We start from the raw sequence: 14,972 nt of genomic DNA, 5'->3' as shown, positions 1-14,972 counted from the left end.
GAGCGAATGGTTGGTAAGCTAAGGAATGAGGATTTCAACCCAGGCTTTCTACTCCAGAATTCTTGATTCTTTCACCTTGAGAACATGGCCACGCGGGGCCATGGCCTTCACTTGAGACTGGGAAGGGCTGGGCGTCAGGAATGGCCTCAGTGATGAGACTGGGGCAGATGTGAGCTTGAGGTGGGGGAACTGGGAAGAGCCTGAAAGTTCATTCTGCTGAAACTGCCAACGTGTCCGCCCTGCAGGAGACAGCCCTTAGCCAGAAAGCAAGAACATCTGGGAGGTCCAAGGCCGCAAAAACCTCGAAACGAGAAGTGACAAGCGTTTGCCCGCACCAGTCAACAGGCACTGACGTGAGATGGGACCGATAACGCAACCTGCCATGAGGTCTCAAGGCCACAGGTGAAATCACAGAAATAAACAAGTGTTTGATGATCACTGAAAAAAATAACTTATGGCTCAGAGTAGAGCTGTCTCATCAACCGGCTGGTGAAAAAGCCACAAGGCACACCAAATAAACCAGAGCACTGTGCCCGGCGAGAGCACAGGACATCTTAGAGCCAGAGCCAGGCCTCGAGAGACTTCCAGGAAGCCAGGGGAGGGGTGGCCTGAGCCCAAGGGGGAGTCTTCGAAGACCAGGGAGGCCAGGACCATCTCATTTAGGTCTGAGAGCAGGACTCAGGAAGGGTAGGCCAGCCGCAGAACAGAAATGCAAGTGCCCTGAGGGCCTCTTCTCAGAAAGAAGCGTAGGAAACACTTGGCAGTGCCAACTTGATTCTACTGCCAGCTGAGGTAGGAGCAGCTTGATTTAGGAGCTAACCTGGAGTAGACTGGGCAGCTGATGCTCCAGAAACAACTGGTGAATTCCCACAGGAATGTTCCAGATTCACCCCCCCCCCCCAGAAAGTGGCAAGAGTCTATTTTACAGCTTATTGAAGATCCAACTCAATTAAAAATAAATATGTTTTCAAGACATTTTATGACTCTGGCTTCCCAACTGGCAGTTAATTTTGTCACCACCTGTCTGTTTCCCTCTAGTTAACAGAATTCAAATCCCTTAAGCTGCAAGTGTATGAGTCCTAAAGGTTAAGGTAGGCAAGATACAAAAAGCCTTGTGTTCTGCCCCAGGGGCCAAGAACAGAGGCACCCAAGGAGAGGAGAAGCTGATGCATCTAGAAAGAAGGACGGGGCTTCCCTGGTGGCGCAGTGGTTGAGAATCTGCCTGCCAGTGCAGGGGACACGGGTTCGAGTCCTGGTCTGGGAAGATCCCACGTGCCATGGAGCAACTGGGCCCGTGAGCCACAACTACTGAGCCTGCGCATCTGGAGCCTGTGCTCCGCAGCAAGAGAGGCCACGGCAGTGAGAGGCCCACGCACCGCGATGAAGAGTGGCCCCTGCTCGCCTCAACTAGAGAAAGCCCTCGCACAGAAACGGAGACCCAACACAGCCAAAAATAAATAAATAAATTAGAAAGAAGGACGAATTCTTGAGTCCTACAGGACGAAGGACACATGGGGGAGGAGGGTTGTTTATGCAGAAACCCTGTCACAGACAAATGGCCAGATACCATGGAGGGACCATGGAGTTCAAGGACAGACTGCAGGCTGTGCTGTTTTCCAGAAAGAGGCCTTGCAGCCTCCTTGCCTCCCCTTCCCTGCCCCCACTCCCGTCCCGTCCCTGTCCCCATCCATCCCCCATCCAACTTTGCCCTCAGCCCCAGGAAAAACTGGCTTCTGGTAAAACTGTTATCCCGGGTTTTTTCCAATTGGAAGAAATAAAAATTTCTAACCAAGAACTTTAGTCATTTACCAACTCACAGAGAGCCCCTCAGGGGCCTGGGAAGAAACAGTATGGACTGGACCTAGAGTGAGGATGTCAGGGTCTAACAGCCTGATCTGTTTCCACACAGGAGTAAATGCCTATCTTTTCGGCCAAGCACTTTGACAACTTTCTGATAAGGTATACACCACTCACTGTCTTTTTTGTTTTTTTTTCGGCCGTGCCATGCGGCAGGCAGGATCTTAGTTCCCTGACCAGGGAATCAAACCCATGCCCCCTGCAGTGGAAGCACAGAGTCCTAACCACTGGACCAAGAAATTCCCTCATTGTCCACTTTTTACTAGCTAGAAGGCAACAGGTACTGGAACACCTGTTATGAGAATAGTGAACAGAAGAAAGCCGAAGTTGAATACACCACAAATCGTTAATTTGGGGTTTGAGAATGTTAATGAAACAACCTCCCACCCCGCCCATCGCATCCTGTCCTATATTCAATTAACCCTCTTCAAGTTCTGCTCTGGGCTTCACCCACATGGACAAGGGCATAAAATAGATTTTGATGATCTACAAAGTGGATCATTCATTCATTTAAAATTCATTGAAAGGACTCTTTGAATGGCAGCCTGTAAACAGGGAAAAGATGAGAAAGCACACTTTGGGTGGGCCAGGTACTGTGCTAGAAAGCAGCAGACACAAAAGTACCCGAAGACCCTACCCTCAAGAACCCTAATGTGTGTTGAGAAATGAAGCTGAAAGGCTAAAGACTATTAATTATGAAGAACCAAAAGTTTGTTTCATAGAGGAAAGGGAATCTAACATGTACTGAGTGCCTACTCCATGCATTTTTCAAAGTCAGTATGTGAAGAAATATTTTTTATTCAAATTCTGTTCTAGTCTTCTTGATTTATTTAGACCAAGACTACGAGTGTCCCATTTAATGTAACCAAGTCCCTTCATCTGCCCTCACTCCACTGTAACTATCACTCATCTACGATGTTCTTTCTGACCAACACAGCGCCCCTCCTAAAACAACGTCCTTTAAATGCTTTTCCAAGCTCAGGACTAGGCCGGCAATTGTGCTGGAAGATGCCTGAAGCCTGCAAGAGTGTTGAGTCCTCTCGGTCCGAGTCCTCTCGGTAACTCTGCTGGGCTGACAGCATATACATTATATGGGAGCAGAATTTGCCACCCTAAAATATGTCTCTTTGGCACATCGATTGTTTTAAGCTGGTTATTTTCTGAGAAAACAGCAGACCTGGGAAGGGCTCTAAACACCACGCAGGAGTTGCCCTTCTGTAAGAGACTTCTACATTTGTAAGGGAAATCTCCATCTATCAGTCCATCTCCCTCTCCACCTGGAAGAGGAGGAGGACCAAATCTCCAGCAACTCTTGTCAGTGGAGAAGGGAACAACTGAGATCTGAATCACAGTCACCCTTGTTCTCTGTGCTCTTCCCAGTCACCTCCCAGAACTGACTCTCCCCACCCTCAGCATCCTCTTCTGTCTTTAGCTGAGGGTGGTATTTAAGGAGAGGGCTTGGGCTGTTACGGCAAATTACTGAGATTTCCTGGGTCTCTCTCATGTGCACATGTTATTAAACTCCTGTGTGATTTTCTCCTGGTCATCTGTCTCATGTCAATTTCATTCTTAGACCAGCCAGAAGAACCTAGAAGGATACAGGAAATTTTTCGTCCTCTCCAACAACATGAGTCACTGGCTAAGGAGATCCGACTCAGAGTTGAGGGGAAATTAGAGGAGCACAGAGAGCTGGTCCAGAAGCTCTACTTCCATTCTGTAATTGCCCATCTGCAGAGCTGACACTTAAAAAGTATTCCACGTGTACATACATACCCTACACGTTCTTGTCACTCAAAATGCTCCTGTTCTCCTCTCTCTTTCCTGCTCATCACTCACATTTCAGCAGTAAATGAGTGAGGGGGTTACAACAAGCAGGGGAAACCCTGGCCCTTCCCTGTTTCTTTAGCTAAGATTCCTTTTTTTTTTTTTCTTTTTTCGGCGGTATGCGGGCCTCTCACTCTCGTGGCCTCTCCCGTTGCGGAGCACAGGCTCCAGACGCGCAGGCCCAGCGGCCATGGCTCACGGGCCCAGCCGCTCCGTGGCACGTGGGATCCTCCCGGACCGGGGCACGAACCCGCGTCCCCTGCATCGGCAGGCGGACTCTCAACCGCTGTGCCACCAGGGAAGACCTAGCTAGGATTCTTTAGATCAAAAAAGTCATCTGCTTCAGACTCTTCTTTACATCCAGTTCCTTCTCTGGGCAATCTGAGTGAGAAGGTAATGAATGACACTGCATGGGCAGGCTCCATTCCTGAGCTCAGCTGCCAGAGTCTCATTTGGATGTGAGACAAGTTGGTATTTGTGATGCCCAGTTGCCCCAAGAGGGTGAATATTCACTCCAAATGGGTCAGGCTATTTTGGTTGCATCATACTTCTTGAAGCTACCCACCTTTTTTCCCTTTCATTACCCACCTCCCCGAACTGGCGATCGCCACCAGCTGCATCCACTCCCTCTCTATTCACTGCACCCCCTACAATCAAGCTTCCAATTCTACTGCCTGATACAAACCGTTCCTTTATCAGAGGTCACCAATGACTGCCTAATGGCCTTTTTTCCTATCTCAATTTTTTCTGACATTTCTACAGCATTTGGAATAACTCTTCCTTCTTGGGGTAAAAAGTATTCTATCCTTGACTTAGTTTCAATAGTACTTAGTGAAATCACATCTTTCATTCAAACCAGCATTTCCGGAGCACTTACTATGTGCCAGGCTCCATTTGAGGGAACACAAAGAGAAGGATACATTCCACCCTTAAGGAGTTGACCGCCTAGTGGAGAAAGAGACCGTCCATCGAACAATGAGATCACACACAATAAGGTAACTGCTTCACAGAGGGCACGATGGGGAAATGTATGTACAAAGTTCAGCATCCATACCAGTGAAAGAACACCTGGGTTGCATGGGAACACAGAGAGCACTCCACAGAGGAGGAAGCATTTGAGCTGACATTTAAAAGATGAGTAAAATTTGACTAGCAGACCACATTCCAAGTGGAGAGACTGGTACATGGCAAGCAACAGATGCAAGCTCAGTCAAGGACCTCGACCTTAGCACGAAGCCCACACTGCTGGAGATGAAGGAGGACGTGGGCATGGCAAGAGATGAATGTGCACAAGCAAGCAGGGTCTGCATCACAAAGGGCCTTGTGTGTTCCAGAAACAGGAGGAAATTTCATCCTGTAGAGGACAAGGAGGCATTGAAGAAATCTGGAGAGGAGAGTGATTTGTTTATTGGGAGAAAGTAAAGGGTTAAAAGTGGGAGGCCTTTAAGGAAGCCCCCCTCAGTAAAGCAGAGGGGATGAAGGCTCAAGCTAAGGAGATGAGGAAGGGGAGAATCGACGAGCGGGGAAAGAGGTAGGAGGTGCCTGACTGCAGGTGACGGGAGCAGGCGAGGGAGAAATCTGGAAGGTCCTGCTTCCTCTGCCTGCCAGCGCTTGAGGGCGGTTCTAGCTCCTTCTTTGGCATTCCCACCACTTTAGCACAGTGCAAAACAAATGTGCGACAAGCAATAAATAACTGCTGACTACTTAATTATTACCACCTTCATCAACTAATGGTAAGGTAAGTCTGCAGCAAATCTTCAGTGAGCCTTGTATCTGCAGCGAGAGCAGGAGGGCTGCTAAAGTGGGTTATGAAAAGACTTCAGGGCACCCAGCTGGGTTCTCTAGAGCATCCATACACACTCATTTTGGAGTTGTGCGTAAAGCAACACTCACCTATTAAGAATAAAAACACATGGAAGACAGAGCACAAGTACGGTGCAGCAATAGTGCTGGGGCCGGGCTCAGAAGTCTGGGTCCAGCTCTGGCTCCGCCACTAACTCGGCAGCACACAGAGCAAGCAGCCTCACCGTTCTGAACCTCAGTTTGCTGAGTGTGCTGGATGACCACCGAGGCCACTTCTGGCCTTCAACATGCAGGGAAGCTGAGTAAGGTTTAAGTAAGTAAGGATATCTGCGGGGAAAATCAGTTTGAGAGCTCAGTGATCAGCAGAGAAGGGAGCCGCGTGAACTGAACCAGGAGGGCAAGGTGGCCTTGGCTGCGCAGCAGGGAGGGGAGGACCAGTGCCACTCAGATACCTGGAGAGGCATTTCACGGGCAGAGACAGAAACCGTCCTGGCTCACTTCTGCAGACTTCCTGTTGAGCCCTGCTTCCTTTCCCTGTTACTCTGTCTGCAGCTTATCATTTTATCATCGCCTGTAATTCTACTAATAAAGTCATGGACCAACCCTGACAGCAAAAAGAGGCCTAAAAGATGATCTTGTCTGGACTTCCCTCGTGGTCCAGTGGGTAAGACTCCGCGCTCCCAGTGCAGGGGGCCCGGGTTCGATCCCTGGTCAGGGAACTAGATACCGTATGCATACCGCAACGAAGATCCCGCATCCTGCAACAAAGACCCTGTGCAGCCAAAATAAATAAATATTTTTAAAGGGGGGAAAAATAAAAAAAGAAGACCTTGTCTACTTCATTCCCTTTCAGAACAGGAAACCAAAGGCCAAAGAAGTTAAGAGACACATATAAAGCCACAGAGGTATTTAATAGCATTGCAAAAAATAAAACTCCAGTCAGCAGTTCTGCCCACGGCTGCCCTTCGGGTTCGAGAATATAAACTCCTAGAGCAAAGAGGAGGTATTTTGCATTTTTTTTCCTAGCCCTTTGGTGCACTCACTGATAATGAGAATAACTACTAACCACAGTTCATTCCATAAAATATATGCGTTCTGTGCTGTCCTTGAGTGTTTTCTAGGTACCAGCTCTGTTCTAACCAGAGACATAGTAGCAGCCAAGGCCCCTGTTTGTAAAGACCTCAAATTCTTGTGGCTTAGCAGTACAGCTGCAGAGATGGGATACGGATCATCAACAAAGACAACTTAAAAAATAGGATAATTTCAAAAGTGAAAAATATAATGACGATAATAAAATCGGGTGGTGAGAAGAGGAATCTCAAAAAAGAAAAAAATATGTCAAGTTCACATCAGTATTAAGTGGCAGATTCTACCAAAGCAGACTTAAATGTTTGCTTTCCTATTTTCCTAAATATTAAACATGTCTCTTACACAGTACATATTCAAACAATATTTATCACTGATGTTGATGGGGATAAAACAGATCATAACATTCCTACTAATATAAGGCTAAGTGCTCACAAAAATATTCAGATATAACAAGTTGAAGTGTTTCTCAAACTATAAGTTCCCCAAATAAGTCTCATGAAAGATGGCAGAAGCGTCACAAAGCACACACAAAATCAATCCCCGTCTCGCAGATGCTTCATATGCTTTTAATTGTTCATTTTTTAGGTAATTTTAAAAGGTAACTTTCATTTAGTTATTACAAAATATTGGCTGTATCCCCCACGTTGCACAATACATCCTCGAGCCCACCTTACACCTAACAGTTTGTACCTCCCGCTCCCCGCCCTCATCTCTCTCTTAAAGACTGTCTTTAAATCTTACCTTGGCTCCTTCTTACAACTTCTTCTCATTTTTCTAAAAGTTCTCTTTCTGCCTCTTCTCCCTAGCACCCAAAGCATCTTCGCTCCTTATTATCCTGCATATCAAAGAATGTCACTCATCTCAATCTCAGAAGACAATCCTGCCCTCCAGCATTTAGTCCTCCAACAGAGCCTCACGGCACCACTGATTAAGCTGAAACCAAAGATTCACGAAGCCACATCACAGGAAACTCAGAACGGGCAAAACGCGTGTAACACCTTCAGCGCTGGTTACTTGGCCCCCTCCCTTTCCCGTGAGAAGGGGAATCAGGTTCCAGAAGTGCGCGGGGAAAATACTGAGACGGGACAGGCCTTAGCCGATCACACACTGCCCTAACCACCCCGTGGACCACTCTTTTTTCCAGGTCTGCCAAACCCAAGTGACTCAGCAAAGGTGGTGCAATGACAAAAAACCACAAGACCCAGGGCCTGTCCTTCGGATCAGATAAGCTTGGCCCCAAAGGACACCAATATGAAAACACCTCTTTCCCTTGAATTTGAAGGGGAGGGAGATAAAAGGAAACGATCAGAAAGTGAGCACGTCCTGTGCACAGACACTTTAGAGAGATGCCTTGGCCTTTCTTAGTTCATCTTCAAACCAACCTACAAGGTGGGGATTATCATGATCCTCCATTTGTGTGGGAGGAAACGGATGATGCAAAGCAGCCCGAGGGAGGCAAACTCGCTCCAGGCTGGAATTTTACCCCATGGAGGCAGGCTGGAAATTGCTACTGGAATAGAAGTCAGACAGCCCCTGGGAAGTCATCTGTGCAGACAGAGTGAAGAACAGAGTCGGCCTGGGAAGTTATGGACGGTATTTTGCAGAGGAACAGCCTCGGGAGAGCGAGAAACATTCTCTTCCTCAGCTGCCACCATCACTCTCTAATTCGCAATCAGTCGCCACCTATGACTCCAGACCCTTCATCACTCAGCCACAGGTGGGCTTATCCTGTCCTCAACCAGAACAGGGCAGCCCAAGTCTCTTAGTCTCTCTGACGTGGATGGATCTAACCCGACTGCTGACATCAAGACAAGAATCCTATTCAATATGCAAATTAAAATTTCTTCCTGGTAAATGTGAGGCGCCACCCCACGGCCAATGGGACCTCACTTGCCCTAAGGGACACCCAGGGTTTAAAAATATATGTATATGTATACATACATACGTGTATAAATACATGCATATGTAATATTTATATGTATTAAATACACAATATATTTATTTTTTAAGGTTCGTTCATTCATTCATTCAATCATTCTCCATTTCCTATCCACTTAACCTGGAGGAGAGGGGTTCGGAGTTCCCTGCGTGGCGCCAACTATTTCGGGTTTTTTTGGTTTTTTGTTTGTTTCTGCCAATTCCATGGGGAGCTTTGAGCTAGGATGTCGTTTTTTTTTTTTTTTTTTTTTTTTGCGGTACGCGGGCCTCTCACTGTTGCGGCCTCTCCCGTTGCGGAGCTCAGGCTCCGGACGCGCAGGCTCTGCGGCCATGGCTCACGGGCCCAGCCGCTCCGCGGCACGTGGGATCCTCCCGGACCGGGGCACGAACCCGCGTCCTCCGCATCGGCAGGCGGACTCTCAACCACTGCGCCACCAGGGAAGCCCTAGGATGTCTTTCTGGTATTACCCCGGTTGAGGCAAAGGTGCTGAGACTTTGGATTCCCATATCAGCTCATCATTGGCCACAGCTTGTCTCTTTCTATTTTTTTTGAATTTTATTTTATTTATTTTTTATACAGCAGGGTCTTATTAGTTACCTTTCTACACATATTAGTGTATATATGTCAATCCCAATCTCCCAATTCATCCTACCACCACCACCCCCCACCACTTTCCCACGTTGGTGTCCATAAGTTTGTTCTCTACATCTGTGTCTCTATTTTTCCCCTGCAAACCAGTTCATCTGTACCATTTTTCTAGGTTCCACATATATGCAATAATATACAATATTTTGTTTTTCTCTTTCTGACTTACTTCACTCTGTATGACAGTCTCTAGATCCATCCACATCTCTAAAAATGACCCAATTTCGTTCCTTTTTATGGCTGTATAATATTCCATTGTATATATGTACCACATCTTCTTGATCCATTCATCTGTCGATGGGCATTTAGGTCGCTTCCATGACCTGGCTATTGTAAATGGTGCTGCAATGAACATTGGGATGCACGTGTCTTTTTGAATTATGGTTTTCTCTGGGTATATGCCCAGTAGTGAGTGGGATTGCTGGGTCATATGGTAATTCTATTTTTAGTTTTTTAAGGAACCGCCATACTGTTCTCTATAGTGGCTGTATCAATTTACATTCCCACCCACAGTGCAAGAGGGTTCCCTCTTCTCCACACCCTCTCCAGCATTTGTTGTTTGTAGATTTCCTGATGATGCCCATTCTAACAGGTGTGAGGTGATACCTCACTGTAATTTGGATTTGCAATTCTCTAATAATTAGTGATGCTGAGCAGCTTTTCATGTGCCTCTTGGCCATCTGTCTGTCCTCTTTGGAGAAATGTCTATTTAGTTCTTCTGCCCATTTTTTTGATTGGATTGTTTGTTTTTTTAATATTGAGCTGCACAAGCTGTTTATATATTTTGGAGATTAATCCTTTGTCCATTGCTTCGTTTGCAAATATTTTCTCCCATTCTGAGGATTGTCTTTTCATCTTGTTTGTAGTTTCCTTTGCTTTGCAAAAGATTTTAAGTTTCTTTAGGTCCCATTTGTTTATTTTTGTTTTTATTTCCATTACTCTAGGAGGTGGATTAAAAAAGATCTTGCTGTGATTTATGTCATAGATTGTTCTTCCTAGGTTTTCCTCTAAGAGTTTTAGTGTCCAGTCTTACACTTAGGTCTCTAATCCATTTTGAGTTTATTTTTGTGTATGGTGTTAGGGAGTGTTCTAATTTCGTTCTTTTACATGTAGCTGTCCAGTTTTCCCAGAACCACCTATTGAGGAGACTGTCTTTTCTCCATTGTATATCCTTGCCTCCTTTGTCATAGATTAGTTGATCATGGGTGTGTGGGTTTATCTCTGGGCTTTCTATCCTGTTCTATTGATCTGTATTCCTGTTTTTGTGCCAAGACCATATTGTCTTGATTACCGTAGCTTGCTAGTATAGTCTGAAGTCAGGGAGTCTGATTCTTCCAGCTCCATTTTTTTCCATCAAGATTGCTTTGGCTATTCGCGGTCTTTTGTGTCTCCATACACATTTTAAGATTCTTTGGTTCTAATTCTGTAAAAAAATTGCCATTGGTAATTTGATAGGGATTGCATTGAATCTGTAGATTGCTTTGGGTAGCATAGTCATTTTCACAATATTGATTCTTCCAATCCAAGAACATGGTATATCTCTCCATCTCTTTGTATCATCTTTGATTTCTTTCATCAGTGTCTTATAGTTTTCTGAGTTCAGGTCTTTTACCTCCTTAGGTAGGTTTATTCCTAGGTATGTTATTCTTTTTGTTGCATTGGTGAATGGGATTGTTTCCTTAATTTCTCTTTCTGATCTTTCACTGTTAGTGTATAGGAATGCAAGAGATTTCTGTGCATTAATTTTGTATCCTGCAACTTTACCAAATTCATTGATTAGCTCTAGTAATTTGCAGGTGGCATCTTTAGGATTATGTATAGTATCATGTCATCTGCAAACAGAGACAGTTTTACTTCTTCTTTTCCAATCTGTATTCCTTCTATTTCTTTTTCTTCTCTTACTGCCATGACTAGGACTTCCAAAACTATGCTGAATAATAGTGGTGAGAGTGGACATCTTGTCTTGTTCCTGATCTTAGAGGAAATGTTTTCAGTTTTTCACCATTGAGAATGATGTTTGCTGTGCATTTGCCATATATGGTCTTTACTATGTTGAGGTAGGTTCCCTCTATGCCCACTTTCTGGAGAGTTTTTATCATAAATGGGTGTTGATTTTTTTTTTGTTGTTGTTGTTGTTGTTGTTGTTGTACACGGGCCTCTCACTGTTGTGGCTTCTCCCGTTGCGGAGCACAGGCTCCGGACGCACAGGCTCAGAGGCCATGGCTCACGGACCCAGCCACTCCGTGGCATGTGGGATCTTCCCGGACCGGGGCACGAACGCGTGTCCCCTGCATCGGCAGGCGGATTCTCAACCACTGCACCACCAGGGAAGCCCCAATGGGTGTTGAATTTTGTCAAAAGCTTTTTCTGCATCTATTGAGATGATCATATGGTTTTTCTTCTTCAATTTGTTAATATGGTGTATCACATTGATTGATTTGCGTATATTGAAGAATCCTTGCATCCCTGGGATAAATCCCACTTGATTATGGTGTATGATCCTTTTAATGTGTTGTTGGATTCTGTTTGCTAGTATTTTGTTGAGGATTTTTGCATCTATATTCATTGGTGATATTGGTATGTACTTTTCTTTTTTTGTAGCATCTTTGTCTGGTTTTGGTATCAGGGTGATGATGGTCTCAAAGAATGAGTTTGGGAGTGTTCCTTCCTCTGCAATTTTTTGGAAGAGTTTGAGAAGGATGGGTGTTAGCTCTTCTCTAAATGTTAGATAGAATTCACCTGTGAAGCCATCTGGTCCTGGACTTTCGTTTGTTGGAAGATTTTTAAGCACAGTTCAATTTCAGTGCTGTGATTGGTCTGTTCATATTTTCTCTTTCTTCCTGGTTCAGTCTTGGAAGGTTATACCTTTCTAAGAATTTGTCCACTTCTTCCAGGTTGTCCATTTTATTGGTGTAGAGTTGCTTGTAGTAGTCTCTTAGGATGCTTTGTATTTCTGTGGTGTCCGTTGTAACTTCTCCTTTTTCATCTCTAATTTTATTGACTTGAGTTCTCTCCCTCTTTTTTTTGATGAGTCTGGCTAAAGGTTTATCAATTTTGTTTATCTTCTCAAAGAACCAGCTTTTAGTTTTATTGATCTTTGCTATTGTTTTTTTGTTTCTATTTCATTTATTTCTGCTCTGATCTTGATGATTTCTTTCCTTCTACTAACTTTGGGTTTTGTTTGTTCTTCTTTCTCTAGTTCCTTTAGGTGTAAGGTTAGATTGTTTATTTGAGATTTTTCTTCTTTCTTGAGGTAGGCTTGTAGGCTATAAACTTCCTTCTTAGAACTGCTTTTGCTGCATCCCATAAGTTTTAGATCATCGTGTGTTCATTTTAATTTGTCTCTATTGATTTCCCCTTTGATTTCTTCAGTGATCTGTTGGTTATTTAGTAACATATTGTTTAGGCTCCATGTGTTTGTGTTTTTTACTTTTTTTCCCATGTAATTGATTTCTAATCTCATAGCAGTGTGGTTGGAAAAGGTGCTTTGTATGACTTCAATTTTCTTAAATTTACCAAGGCTTGATTTGTGACCCAAGATGTGATCTATCCTGGAGAATGTTCCATGCACACTTGAGGAGAAAGTGTAATCTGCTGTTTTTGGATGGAATGTCTTATAAATATCAGTTAAATCTATCTGGTCTATTGTGTCATTTAAAGCTTGTGTGTCCTTACTAAAATTTGCTGTCTGGATGATGTGTCCATTGGTGTAAGTGAGGTGCTAAAGTCCCCCACTATTGTGTTACTGTCGATTTCCTCTTTTAGAGCTGTTAGCTGTTGCCTTATGTATTGAGGTGCTCCTATATTTATAATTGCTATATCTTCTTCTTGGATTGATCCCTTGATCATTATGCAGTGTCCTTCCTTGTCTCTTTTAACATTCTTTATTTTAAAGTCTACTTTATCTGAGTATTGCTACTCCAGCTTTTTCATTTCCATTTGCATGGAATATCTTTTTCCGTCCCCTCACTTTCAGTCTGTATGTCTCCCTAGGTCTGAAGTGGGTCTCTTGTAGACAGCACATATATGGGTCTTATTTTTGTATCCATTTAGCGAGCCTGTGTCTTTTGGTTGGAGCATTTAATGCATTCATGTTTAAGGTAATTATCGATATGTATGTTCCTATTACCATTTTCTTAATTGTTATGGGTTTGTTTTTGTAGGTCCTTTTCTTCTCTTGTGTTTCCCACTTGGAGAAGTTCCTTTAGCACTTGTTGTAGAGCTGGTTTGGTGGTGCTGAATTCTCTTAGCTTTTGCTTATCTGTAAAGCTTTTGACTTCTCCATGGAATCTGAATGAGATCCTTGCCGGGTAGAATAATCTTGGTTGTAGGTTCTTCCCTTTCATCACTTTAAATATATCGTGGCACTCCCTTCTGGCTTGTAGAGTTTCTGATGAGAAATCAGCTGTTAAACTTATGGGAGTTCCCTTGTATGTTATTTGTCATTTTTCCCTTGTTGCTTTCAATAATTTTTCTTTGTCTTTAATTTTTGTCAATTTGATTACGTGTCTTGGCGTGTTTCTCTTTGGGTTTATCCTGCCTGAGACTCTCTGCGCTTCCTGGACTTGGGTGGCTATTTCCTTTCCCATGTTAGCGAAGTTTTCTACTATAATCTCTTCAAATATTTTCTCGCGTCCTTTCTCTCTCTCTCTTCTCCTTCTGGGACCCCTATAATGCGAATGTTGTTGCGTTTAATGTTGTCCCAGAGGTCTCTTAGGCTGTCTTCATTTCTTTTCATTCTTTTTTTTTTATTCTGTTCCGCAGCAGTGAATTCCACCCTTCTATCTTCCAGGTCACTTATCTGTTCTTCTGTCTCAGTTATTCTGCTACTGATTCCTTCTAGTGCATTTTCCATTTCAGTTATTGTATTGTTCATCTCTGTTTGTTTCTTCTTTAATTCTTCTAGGTCTTTGTTAAACATTTCTTGCATCTTCTCGATCTTTGCCTCTGTTCTTTTTCCGAGGTCCTGGATCATCTTCACTATCATTATTCTGAATTCTTTTTCTGGAAGGTTGCCTATCTTCACTTCATTTAGTTGTTTTTCTGGGGTTTCATCTGGTCCCTTCATCTGGTACAAAGTCCTCTGCCTTTTCATTTTGTCTATTTTTCTGTGAATGTGGTTTTCGTTCCACAGGCTGCAGAACTGTAGTTCTTCTTGCTTCTGTTGTCTGCCCTCTGGTGGATGAGGCTATCGGTGCCAACTATTTCTTATTAACCTTGTGAGGATACTACTGAGCTGATTAAGACAGTGAAAGTGAATTATTTGCAAGTAGCACCTGTCAAGCAAAGGGGCCTTAATCTAGCAGGCAACTGCGGGTAGAGGCTCTAGGACTCTAGATTCTCTGTGGCTATGAGGGAGAAAAATGCAGTTAAAAAGCCCCAAATACCTAAATTCTGAATCACTGCATCAACGATGTTTGTGAGAAACAGAATTTTTGTTTTTCCTGCCCATATCCTCTGCTGGAGAAACCAAAGGAACGTTCAATGCTTCTACGTCCAGCAGAAAGTGGAAGGAGCAGAAAAAGCCCTGGTTACCCCCATGTTCACAGCTGGGATTCTCCAGCCAACAAAACATGAGCCATCTTTGCCTATTCTGTGAAATGAGTGAGCTAGACCCTATGTTGTGAGGAAATTTTGCTTCTGCTCTCCTACAACAAAATGTCCATGAAACCCCCTTCCTCAGGAAGATCTTCTACAGAGAGGATGTCTTTCACAACAGAGGCTGGCCAATCACCAGGACTACCAAATGTTAATGGCTACTGGTGTCCCCTCTGTGGAAGCACTGGCCACATTTTCAAATTTTACATTTATTTGT

General features: G+C 44.0%; 1 protein-coding gene across 12 annotated transcripts in view; it reads right to left on the bottom strand.

Annotated features, from left to right (window-relative positions):
* The window catches only part of GRAMD1B (GRAM domain containing 1B), a 251,804-nt gene that overhangs the window by 148,727 nt on the left and 88,105 nt on the right, over positions 1–14,972 (bottom strand). The window lies entirely within an intron of this gene.

Source organism: Kogia breviceps, chromosome 7 (assembly GCF_026419965.1).
Source record: "Kogia breviceps isolate mKogBre1 chromosome 7, mKogBre1 haplotype 1, whole genome shotgun sequence".
Lineage (NCBI taxonomy): Eukaryota > Metazoa > Chordata > Mammalia > Artiodactyla > Physeteridae > Kogia > Kogia breviceps.
This window is presented reverse-complemented; position numbering and strand designations above follow the sequence as displayed.